Genomic DNA, 16,275 nt, shown 5'->3' with positions numbered 1-16,275 from the left:
GCGAGGGTGTGGCTGCCACAGGCTGGCCGAGCAAGCCCTGGGGCCAGTGGCTCCACTGCTCTCCCTCCTCCTCGGCTGGCAGGCAGCCCACACTCACATTTCCCCCCACCTCAACTTCTGTGCTCTCCTCTCAGCCCAACACTGCCAGGCTCAAGGGTGCACAAGATGGAACAGCACCATCCAGCTCCTAGCAACAGAATAACTGCCTCAAATTTCAGGGTCTTCCAGCCCCCCTTCATTGCTTCGTGCTGGAGAGGGACCACAGACCCATTCCCCACGGCTGGGAACCTCTGCCCGGGCAGTTCCAGGGAAGGAGCTGCCCCTCCACAGCAGCACTCACAGCACTGGAGACAGTAGAGCACTCCTGTGTGCCTGCCCCTCCACAGCAGCACTCACAGCACTGGAGACAGTACAGCACTCCTGTGTGCCTGCCCCTCCACAGCAGCACTCTGACAGCACTGGAGACAGTACAGCACTCCTGTGGGGCTGGCACTCAGTGCTCACTTGGCAAAACCTGCATGTTGAGACTTCAGTCTTAGCCAAGGAAAAACCTAGACCATCCCTACAGCTTCCTGCACTTGTCTTTAACTTGAGGAACTTTTAAATTAGGAGCCTTACAGATTATTCAAACTGTTCCTCTGGATTAAAAACAAGAACAAAAACAACAAAGCAAACCAACCAACAACAGAAAACAACCACAAACATGCAATATCTCATTTTGGACAGGGAAAAGCATTCCAAAAATTATTAGCATGATTCATTTGAACATGATAATAAACAAAGGGATTTGCTTCAAAGACTGCTGGTAGAAGCAAAATGCTCCAAATAGGTCCCAGCAGCTGCTCTGTGCTGGGCCACCAGGCTTCTTATGAGAAGACCTAAGCAACACAAGAGTCTTTAAAATCCCATTTGTCAGACTGCACCAATAGTCATCTCATGTTCTCCTTTTGCCCTGCCTGCCCCTCTGTAGCCAAGTTGAATCGTGAAGAGTGTTTCTTCAATGATTTATGCAATAAAGATCACAAAATTATCAGATAAATTATTCAAGACATTATTTGCCAATTTTTGCTGCTCACATTACAAGAAAGAAATTGAGATCCTGAGAACGTTACATGCAAAAAGCTTGTGCCTACAAAGCAGCTTTGCCAAACCTTAAGCAGAGTGTTATTTGGAAATCCCCGTGCCCAAATAGCTCCTACTGCCCAGAGCGGGGCCAGTACAAGTGACAAAACAAAGGTTTGCTCTCCAGCATCAAAATGGGGAAAAAATACATATATTTATCTTAAAGGTTGGTTCAGTCATTGAAGAGTTGCCTAGCAACATTTCCTAGCAACACCACTGCAGGAAAACCACAGCAAGCACTCTCCTACAAGTCAATTAGAAATGGTAATTTGTCTGGGAAGATCCCACCGTCCGTTCCCATTAGAAACAACAATTCTTTCCTCATCACCATTCTTTTTGTTAGACCCTTTGTAAATTTATCCTTGCTCCATTTCACTCTGCCTTCCTTCAGTTCTCCTTCCCAGGTAACAAAACTTTACATCAACAGCAAGCCACCATCGACAGTATTGGGAGCAACACCTAAAAATATATACCAACTAATTCATCTTAATTTCTAACTCAATTATCAGTTTCTCTTCTTTTGCAACAGGAGCCCCAGAGCCAGAGCTGGCTGCTCGGTGCCCTTCAGGTGTGGAGATGCTGCCACAGCAAGAGTCCTGCAGCAAGCTGCCACTCTGGCACTAGAAGTTGTGTTGTGCTTCCTGAAGTTCACACTGTGGCTGGGTAACTCCTCCACATCCCGAAGCACAACACAATTTGGGAATGTGGTATTGCACCAGTAAACGACTACGCTGTTCTGGGTGTAAGCAATAGCAATGGATAGGAACCCTTTGTTTCAAAAAAAAAAGTAATTAAAGTGCTTGGTAATTTCATGTCATTTAACGCAATATGTTCTGAAATGAGATTTGAAAGCTAAAAAGCCTGGCAAAGCCTTGGGATGGGAATGATCACCTATTTAAAGCCTTTCATACTTGAATCTGTCAATCTCAGCAGGGAAATTAAATGAAGAGAAAGAGGAAAGAAGAAAGTGATCCTGTGTGGGCTGGTGACTGATCGAGGTTTAAACAGTCTCATTTACTTATCTCTCCAATATACAGTAATGACAAAAAATAGATTTCCTGCTGTCAAATGACCATAATTTCCTAGTTGTTTACTCTCTCTAGGGCCATAAAGCTATCTCCTACTTAATTGCTTCCCAAAACTATTTTATGCTTTCAGCAGTGTTTTTCCTACTCCCTCCCTCCTTACATAATTTGCCAGTAATTTGAGGGAGACGTCTCCCTCAAAGTTTGGGGGAGATAAGCCATACACATAGATCTCACCCATAATGCACTTATATTCCTAAAGGGCTGCAAACTCACAAAAACTTAAAGGATTAGAGAAGTCCCTTCAGAGACTTAGAGCCTGAAAAGTGTTTTCCTAGCCCTGCACCTCCAAAGCAAAGAGCAGTGCTGACCTTCCCGTGGCGTGGGATGCCCTCACTACTGAAGCACCAGTGAATGCAAGCACTGTGCTGCCTTTGCCCAAAATCCTCTTTGGGAAAGGGGAAAAAGCTTCTTCTACTATGAAGAAGCTGCATCAGGCCACAATTACCTTTCAAAGTTGCAAGTCCCAGAACACCAGGCACGGGGGCAGGGAGAGAGTGAGTTTGCCTCATCTGTCCCCCTGCCTTGGACAGGGTCAGCTGTGACCCCCACCATTCCCAGAAGGGCTTTACCCAGCATGACCTCAGCAGCCACCAGTGATGAAGATGCTGCTACCTCCAAAACCAAACCACTTTGGTTACTCATGAACTTGTCCCCTAATGGCAAAGCTTTGCCACATGTGAAGTCCTTTGACTTAATTTAAAACTCCTAAAACGAAATAAAAATTCCTTCAAAGAATTCACAATGCCCATACAACACTTGCCAAACCTTAGTCTTCAGAAGGGAATTTCTGCCTCTCCCAGCTGTTTTCGAGCCATCTCCCTACAGAAGATACCCTTAGTGACCAACACTTCCAAGAAGGTACAGCTGCTTTGCAGTGGCTACTGGGGAAAACATGGTAGGTGTGTCTGGAAGTATCTGACTTCAAGCTGAGAAATAACATTACAGCTCTAGCAGCATCAGCTTTAATTGACACTATTAACAGAAAGCTTATTAGTCTGTGAAGCCTACATGGTGGGTCTGCAACCCTCCAGCTGACTACAGCTAACTACTTATTTCACAAAGCCCACAGCAAAGTTATTCAGTAGGAACATAAAGGGTAAAAACCACAACTGTGTGCTTTAACATATAGCTTGTCAAAGTTATTGGAAAGGGCTATACAGCCTTTAGCAAGGAAAAGGCTTCCCACACTTGCCTGAGAGCAATAGATTGGGTAATAAGGCAGTACAATCAAAAAGCAGACCTTCCTCCATAGCAAACACATTTTGATGCTCTGATTTATATGGCAGTATCCTCCGTCAGCTAGAACTGGGAGACAGATCTGCCTACACCTTTCCTTTAAATGAACACAGTAAAAATACCAAAAGAGCAGCGAATCTCCAGAGCGAGCTCAGGAGAAGAACCAGGGCAGGTTAAATTCTGCAGCAGCAAAACCATAAATGCACCGAGCATGACAGAGTGAAATAAAAGGGTCTGAAACCAGCATTGCCATTCCTGGGTGAACACGTGAGGAGAAAGGCTCAGATAAGCCCAGGGGCTCCTCTCTGCTCCTCAGCCTCTCCAAGAGTCAGTGCCCCCTGCTCTGAGGCTGGGCTGCAGGGCTGCTCCCCACTGCTGCTCATGGGGTGCTTGCCAGGAGCTCGGTCTGCCCCAGGTGAGTGCTGCAGCTCCCCAGGAAGGAGGCAGCTCCCTTGCACAGGATCACCCTGGGATGAGTGGACACACCGAGGTGCCTCGCTCCCTCTTGCCCAAGCACAGCTTTCACAAATAAAGCAAACCACGAAGAGCAAACAAGCAAACCACATCCCCCCCACCAGACACTCCCTGGGCATGGATTCCACTTCACTGGAGTTAAATGTAGTTAAGTGGTTAGAAGTCACTCTTCCAAAGCCATGATTTGGGATTATGTAAATTCTGTTCAGAGCACAGGGAGCAGTTTATAGCCTTTTACCAAACCTGCGGTACTGAAACCGTGTTTGCTCATCCCTCAAAAGGCCAGGGAAGACTTTTACAAAAGAAATGAAAAGGTAAGACTTGAAAGGCAATTTTAGAATTTAAATGAGGGAGTAGTGAAGTGATTATGCCTACAGCCCTTCAGGACAGACAGAAGGGCTTTTTTTATAAAGTTAGGCTGGAAACAGCCCAATTCAACTATCAGAAAAAAACAGAAATAAAAGGGGGTGGGAGGGGGGGGGAGAGCCCAAACCAACAAACCAAAAACCCCCAATGAAACAAACAACTTCTCTGCATTAAAAGTATCATTGTGCTAATGGTCCAGAAATCCAAAATGCCCTCCCTCACAGGAACAGGAGGGCAAGTGAAGAAGTCACTGGAGAGACCCACTTAACCCTGAAAAATTCCAAAGCCCCCAGAAAGGATCCTGTAAGGTAATACACTGGCAAGATGAAAGGCATTACAGGCTCTGCATCCCAAATTCCTTTATGTTCTTCAGAAGCACTCAGCCATAGCAAGCACCAACTGCTGCTCTTCTCAGCGGAGTTAGCCGCTCCACACTGACCCTGCTGCAGTCCCAGGGACCTGGGAATTCAGCTTTATCCATGCTTATTTGGCATGGCTGGAGTCAGAAGACAGGGTGGATGGAAAACAAGACAGAGCCAGAGGACAGGTCCCCAGGGCAAGAGGAGCAGTGGGCTCCCTCCTAGCACCACCAGCCTGCAGCAGCTCAACCTGCAGGCTCCCAAAGGCCCCACGGTACAAGCTACCTCAACTCCTTCAGAAGAAAGCCCTCAATTCTCTATTGCTTTTTGGTAGCTAAGCAAGAGGAATCCTCCCTTTTCCTTTTTCCAACAGAGAAAAAGAAAGCATAGAATAAAATGCAAGTTCAAAGTCTGCCTTTGTTACAAAGGGAAAAAATGCCTGAGAAGAATATCGGGGGCAGTTATAAAATAAGCCCAGGTCACTGACAAAATGTGACAGCCTCTGGGCAAAACCCACAAGCTTTCCTGGAGACATCTATCCCCAGCATCATGTCCATTCTTGTTTTAAGTTCTTCTGCTAAGAAACCCTAGTGCCTAAATGGTTATTTGTGGAATACTAATAGCCACAGTTTGCAATTGAAATGAAGGCAGCAGAAACCAGGCAGACAATCCCTTTTGTAAGCCAGAGGGTAGGGACAGGATGCAAGCTGCTAAATGTCAAGAAGCAGAGCTGTGGCAAAAATCCCCAACATTTTGTTGGAGCAGAATGCTGGTATGAAAAGGAGCTTTGTCTCATAGATAACCTACAAACTCCCACCTAAGCATCCACATTCAGCCCAAGTTCACTAGTCATCAGACACATACAGGGTAAGTCACTGGCCAAATCTTTACTGACATTAGAAATTTAGTACCACGACCTGGACAGAAAGTCAAAGCAAAGGAAGGAGAGGGAGAAGAGACCTCATCATAACTCTCTTTTTTTCTTCATTTAAAAAAAAATAAAAAATTAGTATGGACTGCTCAAAGCCAAGTCTCTGATTCATCCACTAGACTTGCAATTTAACCTAAGAATGCAAGGGGAGGAGTGTGGAATTTGTCCCTTTTATGGAGCAAAAGCCTCCAGCTTCTAAAAAGAGTTGTTTTGTTTAAGAGGACGGCACATTTGTCAAGTCCTCTCTTGCCAAAGGAACTACAAGTTCTTTGCAGAAAATGGTCTCACAACAGCACAGAACGATGTAAAACAGCCTTGTGACCCACCACCTCACTGCCCCAGCCCGTTCTTTGTAGAGCACAAAAAGCATAAAAGCAGCGAGTGGAGACCTCCCAGGCTCAGGTGGAGCAAAACTTCCACTCGCTCCAGCTCCTTTCTCAGGCAGTTTGCCTTCACACAGACTGCAGAAGAACACTACATATCAGACAATCAGACACACAGGATTTGGGTGGATTCCCAGGGCTGGGACACAAGGCCACACACCACTCTTCCAGCAAGCCTGGGGAGCACATGGGAATTTGGCTTGTCCTTCCTCATTCTCCCAGAGAGGTGGGAGGCAGGAAAATCTGTTGCTGCTGCTCAGGTTCAGCATCCATCAAGTTGCACATTTTCCCTCAGAGAAAGGGGAACAAGGGGAAAGAAGTTCTGCAGGAACATTTTTTTGCCTCCTCTGACTGCAGCCTTATTACCTGTCAGGGTTCAGTCTCTTGTCCCCAGAATGGATTGTTCACATGGTGTGCGAATCCCATCCCCACACAGGAGATACTGAGTTTATTGGGCTCCTGTGCAGGATCATGCTGGGGAACACCACATCATAGTGACAGACAGAGAGTAGTTTTACACCAGGCAGTGAGGGAAAGGGGCAATGGGCCTGTGGCCTTGAGCAGCAACAAGGTACCTATGGCCTGTGCTGAGCAACAGGGTATCTGCTGGTCTGAGGAGTAACACTGGTACCAACCACCCTTTGCTAGGCAACCATCTGCCCATCAACAACATATCTACTGCATCTGGCTTGGTGACACTGCATCTATTGCCTGTGCTTGGCAACAACATGTATCTATTGGCCCTTGGTGGGTGACCATGTACCCATGACCCCTGGCCCTTGAGTGGTCACTTCCCTCAGTTTGGGGCCTCTCTCAGTTTTCCCAACTTCGGGCCCATCAAGCCATGTCTTCCAAGGGGGCATTCCTCCTCTTCTTCTAAGATCTACCACGTTTGGCAAGCCTGAAGCAGTGGGCACAGCTACCCAAAGATGAGAAGCATCTGGGAGGTGACACACAGCATACTGATGGCTGCCTGGAAGGAACTGCTGCTCTAAAAGGCACAGAGAAACCAGATTTCCAACTGGCATGTCTCAAGGTGTTCAAGTATACCTACACCAGAACCACCAAAGCATTTCAAGCCACATGCAAGGGCCAGAAGAAAATGTAAAGTCTGTTCATGAGGCTTTGTAGTGCAAAGGACCAGATTTGTGTGAAAGTGATTCATCTGTCAAGTATAACATTCCATACCAGTTTGCAATGAGAGATAGGAGAGAATCATAGAAGCACTTTGGTTGGAAGAGACTTTTCAGATCATCAAGTCCAGCCATTAACCCAGCAGCACTGCCAGGCCACCACTGACCCGTGTCCCTCAGCACCACATCTCCATGGCTTCTAAACCCCTCCAGGGATGGGGACTCCACCACTGCCCTGGGCAGCCTGGCACAGCCCTGGACAAACCTTTAGGGAAGAAATTTTTCCTAATGTCCAACCTAAACCTCCCCATGCTCCACTGTTCAGAGTATCCTGCACCAGCAGCACCCTTTCCTGAGCAGAAAGTTTATAAACTGCTACTGCTGAGAATGTCTTTCCCCACCCCACCAAAGAGAGAGGGGAAAAAAAAAACCAAACCTGTTTGGAGCTTTATTACCTCTCAGGATTCAGCCCCTACCTGTAGCAACCCTTCCTACTGAGGACAGGAGGACTGTTCAGCCTGAGGCTTCAGCAGGAGCATAGGTGGCTATGGGTAGGGATTTTGCTAACAGTTACACAAAGCTTTTTGCAGGCATTGGATCACCCAAATATTCCCTAAAAGGCAAGGCAAGAAAAATGGCACATTGAACTGTGATGCACTGGCAAATGGTCTTGAGCAATAATAATAAAAAAAAAAGCAGAGGTAGCTGCATGGCTACATACCAGATGAATATTTGTCACAAGAAGCCATTTCCATCTGTCCTAGTTTGGCTGTGGTAAATATGCTGAAGGTAACTGCAGACCCCTAGGCACCATTGCAACAGGCTTGTGTACTTCAGCACTCCAATGCCCCAAGCTTCATTTAAGACCAGAGGACACCTTATCTGTGGCTCTTGCTATTGTGCAATTGCTATGGTATCAATACGTGGAGAAAAAGGGACTATTAGAGAGTGTAATGATCATATTTCTTCCCTAAACTATCTCTTTGGAACACCTTGAGAGTGGCTTAAAGCACAGGTCAAGGAGTCCAAGAGGTTATTGCATTGAAGGGATGAGACCTGAAGGGCTTCAAGGATAAGAAATGTCAACTATTGTGGTTACCACAAACTGATCTTAAAACAGATAGCATGATAAAGAGAAAAGGATGGGCACAGCCTTCAAAGGACAGTCATTCTTCAGTGCCTATCAGCAACACTTCAGTTACAGCACATGGTCTCCCCACATCCCATGATTATACTTCCTGCTGTGCTCACAGGCAAGTATTTCTCAAAACTAGTTTCCATTCCAGTGGCAAAGACTGACTCCCTGCTGCACATGCTGCAAGCTGGAGACACGGATGCAGACAACCTTGGAGGTTCCTTCCAACCCAAACCACTCTATGATCCTCTAGATCAAATTAATTAAAAGCATAAAACTGTACAGTTGTGTGCACATCTGGAATAGTGCTTTGGTTCATAGCTTTGATGCAAGGCCCGGATCCAGTGGCAATTATCTTACAAATTAAAGCACTCAGGCAGCCCAGATACGAAACAATCAGTTGTGTTCATGGATTAAGAAAGTATTTCTGAAAAAGCAGCAGGGAAAGGCCTGGGGCACAAGCCTGGCAAGCACAGAGCACACGTGTGGAGGTCGTGGGTTAGTCTGTTCACAAGCACCGAGCAGCTCTGCACCATTGCAGGGGAAGCAGAGGAAGGACCAGAACACTCGACCCGGCGTGCTTTGCTCTGCTGGAGTGAAGTGGCCACACACAGCTGCTATTTCTTGCCAAGATGGCAGCAGATCTGTGCATCTCTTAAAAACAAAAGGCAACCCATGCTGTTAAATGTCCTTTCACCACCCTTCTGGCTGCAGGAGCTGCCCAGTTGCCACCTGCTTTCCAAACAACTCAAACATTCCAAAAAGATTGAAAGAATAAGCCAATTTATATAAAGAAACAATCTTCAAGCAAGTGACAGTACATATCTTCAACTCCTGTGCTCTCTTTAAAGTTCAGCAATTTTATGCAAGTTATCCCTAACCTGCCATGCTTGCAGCAGAACAAATGCTTGTTTTACACTGGATAACTCTGCTCCTACAGACCCTTCTCCATGTGGCTCCCTTGCTGCCTCCATGCTGCCAGACCTTGCAATATTTGGCACTCCTTGTCTTTTTTTTTGGTGGTCTTTGAAGCTCAGGATTTCACTAATTCATTTCCATGCTTTGTTTCTTCTAAGAATTCCATCATGAAGCCTGCTCAGGCCTGGGAAGCAACACTGCACTGGCACACGCCTTTCACAGCCAGGAGCTCACGTGTGAAATGGGAGCACACACACTCACACTACAGCACAAACGAGCTGGAGAACAGGGCTCAGAGATGGGGAACAGCTTCCTGGCCCAGAAGCAGCTTTCCACTCAGGAAGATGAAAATGGATTTCTCCACTCTGGTTCTATAGCCATCCCCATGTCAATTTGTAGAGCAGATGCTTTAGACCAACAGGTTTTCCATCAGGAGCTTCAGCAGTAAGTGGAATTGGAGGCATGTACTCATGCCAGTGTAGTGCCATGTCCAGGCTGGATTTCACTGTGCTCCATCATCCCTAGAGCCCACATTTCCTTCATCTTCAAGGAACTCACAGACAACTTTCCTACCCATCTCACCACCCAAACATACTTTAAGGCAATCGACAAAGTCCAGGATGTCACCATCCATAATTGCCTTATGCCTTGCACCAGCTACTGGGGCTTTTTCCTCTGCTCCTGTTAAAACTCAACTACAAACAGATCTGCAGCTTTTCTTATCCACTTTCTTATCCACTGTGACCACGACAGAATTCCTCCAGAGCAATTCCTGCTCTAGTTCACAGGAGTCTTCTCTTCTGGGGTGAAGACAATGGTTTCTGCACAGAGGTGCCATGACCTCAGGAACAAGTCAAGCCAGCTTGTGACTCAGTTCAATCCATTGAACACAAAAATAATATTCTGCACCTATTCTCCACAGATTTTGTAACAAGACTTCCAACCCTTGAACTACAGACCACATTCTGATTCCTTGTCTTTAAATTATTAGGCCAGGATATGTACAAGTTTCTGAACAGACTCTAAGATTCTCAAAGCTGAGTATTCTATTTATTTGAATTGGGACTAGATGAGTTAAATTGATTTTTTTTTAATGCATTTATCCTCTGTAGGGACTTTTTTTTCCCTTAAATGCTGATTTACTGAAACTGTGCCTATCCAATACTCATTACTGAAATGCATGGAAAGCTGCCAAAAGAAGCGATGCCTTCTGGACTAAACAAGGGATTTATTACTGAGAAACCACAGCACAGGGTAAAAATCCATCACAAACTTATTGATTTAAACTGATTGTAAGTAATCACACACAATTTATATTAAGTGAAACATACTGCCATCTAATTTAGAGTAAGTGAATTGAACACTACTACTCTGAATTCTGTTTAAAAGCAAACTCTAATTGATATCCAAATAGAAATAATTAAAGCTTTCAGAAAACATGAATAAAATATTCTGTTATCTCTGTTTATTATGTATTGATAGGTCATTTTTACCTATTTAAAAATAGTTAAACAGTAATTATGGTATTATATTTCAGCAGAGATGGAGACCTAAGCCTGAGGGCCAGTTAAATAGAATTGGACAAGTGCTGCACCTACAGCGTGGAGAAAAGAATTTGATGTGTGGGATGTTCTTTAAATGAGTTCAACTCACTCTTAATATAAAGGCCTCCAACTTTGCCTACTTTCCATCCAAAATATGATAAAATAAAGTTATGCATTTTACTAAAACATGCTTCTTTCACCTCCAGAGAAAGGAGCTGGGGATGAAAATTGTACAACACAAGTTGTCAGTGTGGCACCACACCTTCCTTCCAAGATCCCAGGCAGGGAATTGTGCCTGTCAGTCTCCCTTGGTGTGTCACATAATTGGAACCCAATCCTCAGCAGAATTAGTCAGCCCCATAACCAATTTTATTTTTAAATAAATGTTTGAAGGTATTTGCTGTTCTTTTAAACTGTCAGTGTGTAAATACTGCCGGGAATTGGAAAGAATCTTGTTCAGAATGATCAGTCTCACGCTCAGCAGCCTGGCTATTAATATGTAAGGACCTGAGAACATATTACTTTTTACTAATACAATCACTTAATTGTAACAGGAGCACAGAGTGTGCCAGCACTTTTGGTATTCAATTGGCTTCATAGCTTTCAAAGAGCAGAAGCCCACTCAGTCCTTTCCTCATGGAAACCCCTTCTTGGGTCATATTTCGTTAAAGACTGACATAAATTTCACAGCAGGAGCACTCATGTGCCAGACAACAACATGATCAACTCACAAGGTTCACTGGAAGCATTTCAACTGTCCTCCCCACTGCAGGCTGGGTTCAGAGAGCTGCCCTTTTGCAGGAAGGGGCATTTTAAGTCTTACATGATACTAAAAACATAAATAAGGTGTTGAAATGGCCTTTTGACAACTTGAAAATTTTATTTTTAAAGTAATGCTCTAACATATGTTGCACTCATATGCAGCTCATTGCAGGATTAGGTTCAAACTCATAAGTGGAACAGTTGACCATAACTAGCCTCATTACAAGTCAATTAAGTCCATTTGCAGAGTGTATTGCAGGACTGGGCCCTCAGGAATTTGTGATGTTCTTAGAGCTTATTAAATCGGTGGATATCTTCAACAAAGCAATAGCCCTGCATCCAAATCATAATTTACTCCTATTTGCCTGGTTAGCACCAGCCACCTGTTAGCTGTTATTTTTGCACAAATAGACATGTGGGTTTTTATACAAACTTTTCCCATTTTTAATCATAATCTGGCTCTTACACCAATGCTCCACTGCAAAAGGCTCTCTGCTTTTCCACTGCTCTGAGGTGCAGCAGTACCCCATTGCCATGGACAATGCCAAACTGCACCAGAGGATGCCCATGCCCTCAGGTACCTGCCAAGCATGACTTCCATTCTCAGGAAGCTACTATTAGAAACAAAACCTAATTGACAAGCTCAGTTTTTAAAAAACAGAGCTATCCACCACAAACCAACACTGTTTAGCAAAGACTTTTTCCTGTCTACTGATGTGAATGTTTTCAGACCATAATAAGCCTGCTTGAACACAATTCAGAATCATTTGACTGATCTTCCCACCCAAAAGTACATTCAGTGGATGAAGAGAGCAGAGTTGGTTTGATATAATTTCCTCCCAAAACCTGTGTGCTGTCAGCTGCCACGCTGTTTGTGAACAGAAGGTTGAGGAATTAGCAAGTTAAGAGTAATAAGCAGTCCTCTTCTCCAACGGGTAACTTTCTTTGTTAATAACCAAAACTCCAATCAGAAATAAATTGTCATAAAGGAAAGAAGTGAAAGAGGTTTATTTTGTGTGGCTTATTTTGAATGGCTAAGGTTAAGCAGCTACAACTACTAGTTTTTTTTTCCCCTCCCCACCCATTCTCAGCAGCCTGGCTGTTTCCAGCCAGTCTCTGAAGCCTGTGCTAGAAAAATAACAGGCTAACTAGCAAAAAAAAAAAAAAAGAGAAAAGTTCAGTGGATCATGTGCAGCAAGACAACTCTGGCACTATCTTTAAATAGGAAATTGTGAAATGCACAATATGAGAGTTGGCTCTGGGCATGAAAAGCTGCTGGCAGCAGGACTGTTTCTGAGCCAAGCTCTGCAGGTTACAGTGGTGGTCAGTGGGAAGCAAGGGGCACACCTCAGTGGGAAACGAGGGGCACACTGTCAGAGGTGCTTTCACAGAAAGGGGCAGCAATACTACATCCTCCTCCTCTGTAATCTAACTCTGATGTAAGTTTTGAGGAGCTCTAGCTCCCACATCAAAATACATCCTAAAACCAGGGTTTGTTGTTTTGACTAAGCCATTTCCTCTGCCTCAGATCACTGCAGAGCACACCACAGAAAACATGAGATTTTCTGAGGTTTCACCTGCTGCTACACTGTGTGGTAACACCACACAACTACGTAGATACAACTGGTGCTAACACCTTGTGTCCCATCACATCCAAAAGGGAAGGCCCACAGTCCCTCTACTTCCACTTTAAAAGGCTGTTCCAGTAAAGCCATTTGTCCTTTGTGTTGCACTGTGGTAGTTTGACACTTTGCTTTTCAACATTAAAGAAACTCCACTGCTAAAGATTTCAGCAATCCAGCCCCAGAGGATATCAGCAGTAATGACACTGGGCAACAGCATAAGGGATGTGAAATGAGAAGCTGCAAAGTGAAGTTTAGACATGCTTAAGCAGCTGAAGCAGCAGTTAATATTTGCTTTCTTTCCAGCCCAAAAGGAAGCAGTTTGATTAAAGGACAAGCTGTCCTACACTCTCACACCCCAACATTCCCAACAGCTCTAACAGAGCCCAAAGCTCTCCTGCACCGTTGGGCACACTGCCCTGGCAACAAAGCTGAAGTCAGAGAGCAAAATAAGCACATCACAAATTCAGCATTTACATTCACTTCAGATGAAAATCTGGTTTTTCCAAGCATTAGGGAGTAGCCTTTTTTTCTGGTGGTAACAGACAGAGAGGACCCCTGCCCTGCCTTTTGCCAGCTCAAGGCCCTGCCAAGCCACACAGCTCCCCATAACTTGTTCCATCACTCGCCACAGGGATTCCCTGCACTCACTGCTTTGGCAACTCACAAAGGGCACAAACTGGAACCCAGAAGGTTCCACCTGAAGAGGAGGGTGCCAGAGCACTGGAGAAGGCTGCCCAGAGAGGCTGTGGAGTCTCCTTCTCTGAAGAGATTCCGAATCTGCTTGGACACAATCCTGGGCACCCTGCTCTGAGTGACCCTGCTGGAGCAGGGGGGGGTTGGATGAGATGGTCTCTAGAGGTCTCTTCCAATCCCCATCATTCTGTGATTCTCTGAACTCCCATCCTTTAAGGCACAGTTCCAGCCCTCTAGATGCAAAAGTACTTTGTTTGCCAAAGCCCCAACCTCCAGACTGCCCCGAAACCTGGGCCACCCAGATCCCAGCTCTACAGCCCAGTCCACAGGGGGATGAAGCTACCCCAGAATGCACACGTATAACTTCTGGTTGCATGGGGTGGAGGAAGGAGAGGAGCCAGGGCTGAGCCAGCTGCTGCTGCAGGTGCTCCCAACCCTGTCCCACTGCCCTCCTTCCTTTCTGTTCCTGCCTCCACTGTGGTTCTGCCAAGTATTTGACACAGCTCCCAGAGAACTGGGACGCTGGAGAAAGCAGAAGTGAATCTGCAAAATACTTTAGAGAACAAAATAAAATGTCTGCTAAAAGTTGTTTACAGCCTGTGTGAGATTTGGAGAGAAGCTGGAAGAAGTGCTGCAGATAGGAAGAGTTTCTTTTACCCAAGGAACACTTCTCTAACAGAGAAAAGCATCACAAAGCATTTCTTCCTCAAAGCTGCCATGAGCCAGACTTGCAGCAGCACCTCAGAGCACTGACCAGCTACCCATCCACTACATGCAAAGGAAAGGAAATAGGCCACTAAGCTTTCAAGATGAAGCACTGTCTGGCATGAGCTGCAAAAGGCCACAACAGCTTAGAGAGGAGCAAGCAGGCCTAGCACAACCCAAACCCAGCACCCTGACCCAGAACTCACCACCCTGCTGGGACTGGCACTGAACGGGTCACAGCTTACAGCAGCAGAGAGGCTGGGCCAAGAGCATCGTTAGAAGACCAGGATTCAAAACCCCAAAGCACAACTGGCTCTACAGGGATTACTTGGCCTCCGTTTCTTTTCCCACAGGAGGTACAACATTGCCCAGTCTCTGAAAGGGGCAAGCACAGACCCCAGCTTTTGTTGTTTGTTTTTAAAAATAACCTCCCTGACACAGTCTGCAGAGAGATTTGGAGGCCTTAACTCCCCATCAACAGAACCAAAAGACAGCAAAATATTACAAGATGTTTTCTGTCCTGGGTTGTGTTCTTAGCCTCAGACAGTCTTCTTTTCTTTAAGAATGAACTATATTTTAAGTCAATGTAATGTCAAAGAGCACCAAAAGAATCCCCCCATCACATCTTCCTTTGCTATCCCTGTGACAGCATCTACACACACTGTGTTTACAGCCTGTTACTTTCTGACAGTTGTCCTCTCCTTGCTTATGCCACAGCTTTGGGTCTCAGAAAAGTGAAATGTTGATATTCAACATGAAAGAGAAATTCATCTGTGTGATGAGAGCAGAGAGCTGGCATAAAACCTGTCAAACTGAGGAAATCTCTTACAACTGCCATTGGATAATGAAAATATTCTTTAAAACCCTGCAATCTGCAACTGCAGAGCAAGACAGCAGCAGCCGCCCACACCTGGAGACCCTCCTCTGTGTGAGTGCACATCAGCCTCTGTACAGACACTGGAGTGCAGACAAGTCCTGTTTCCAAAATGCTGAACCAACAGCAAAAAGGGTCAGACAGACCATTTGGGTCCTCATTTCTCCTGTGCCAAAATAATTCATTATTGCAGAACAGTTTAGGAGGAGACAGGAGAACTGCCAGCATCCCAAGTGCAAGAAGCTCCTTGCAAAGGATCAGCCCTGGAGGCACAAGGCTTCAGCTGGGGCAGGATGGATGGAGCCTCACACAGGTTCAGAGCCACACAATGACAAGCAAAGGCAGGTTAGGTAAGAGGGAGCCTCAGCTCTTCTGAGGAGCAGCTGGGGAAGGTCACTGTCCAGCCCAGTGCACAATTTCAGGCTTTTAGAGAATGCAGTCTACATAATGAACATGCTTTTTCAGGAATCAAAATAAAGATGCATATGAAGCTTAAAACTGCAGAGTCCACACGTTCTTGAACTTGCACATCTGAATGTCAAACAAGAAAAGACTTTCTTTACAGAGAGGATCAACACGGGTTCTGTTTTGCCACAATTCCTGAAAAGCTCCTGATAATTTCAGTGAATCACTTTGCCTCATTGCAAACATCACCTGACTCTAGTGAAAGACAAAAATTTATATGCTTTTTAGACAGTTCAGTAGAGATTTTCACAGGTCACCAGGGAATTTGGATGTTGAGCTCTTGCCAGAAGTTTGAACATTGAAGAGTAAGCACCGGCAAGCAAATATTTGAGGTATTTAACCTCTCCTGAAGGTACCAAAGCTAAGCCCCCAAGTGACTAACCACTTTCAGAAACACAAGCCTTGGATTTTGTGAGGTCATTTATGCTGGCATTGAGCAGATATTAAGAGATGTGGGAGCAT

The sequence above is a fragment of the Merops nubicus genome, unplaced genomic scaffold (genome assembly GCF_000691845.1).
Source record: "Merops nubicus isolate BGI_N331 unplaced genomic scaffold, ASM69184v1 scaffold615, whole genome shotgun sequence".
Lineage (NCBI taxonomy): Eukaryota > Metazoa > Chordata > Aves > Coraciiformes > Meropidae > Merops > Merops nubicus.
The sequence above is the reverse complement of the archived record's forward strand: the minus strand, read 5'-3'. Positions refer to the sequence as shown.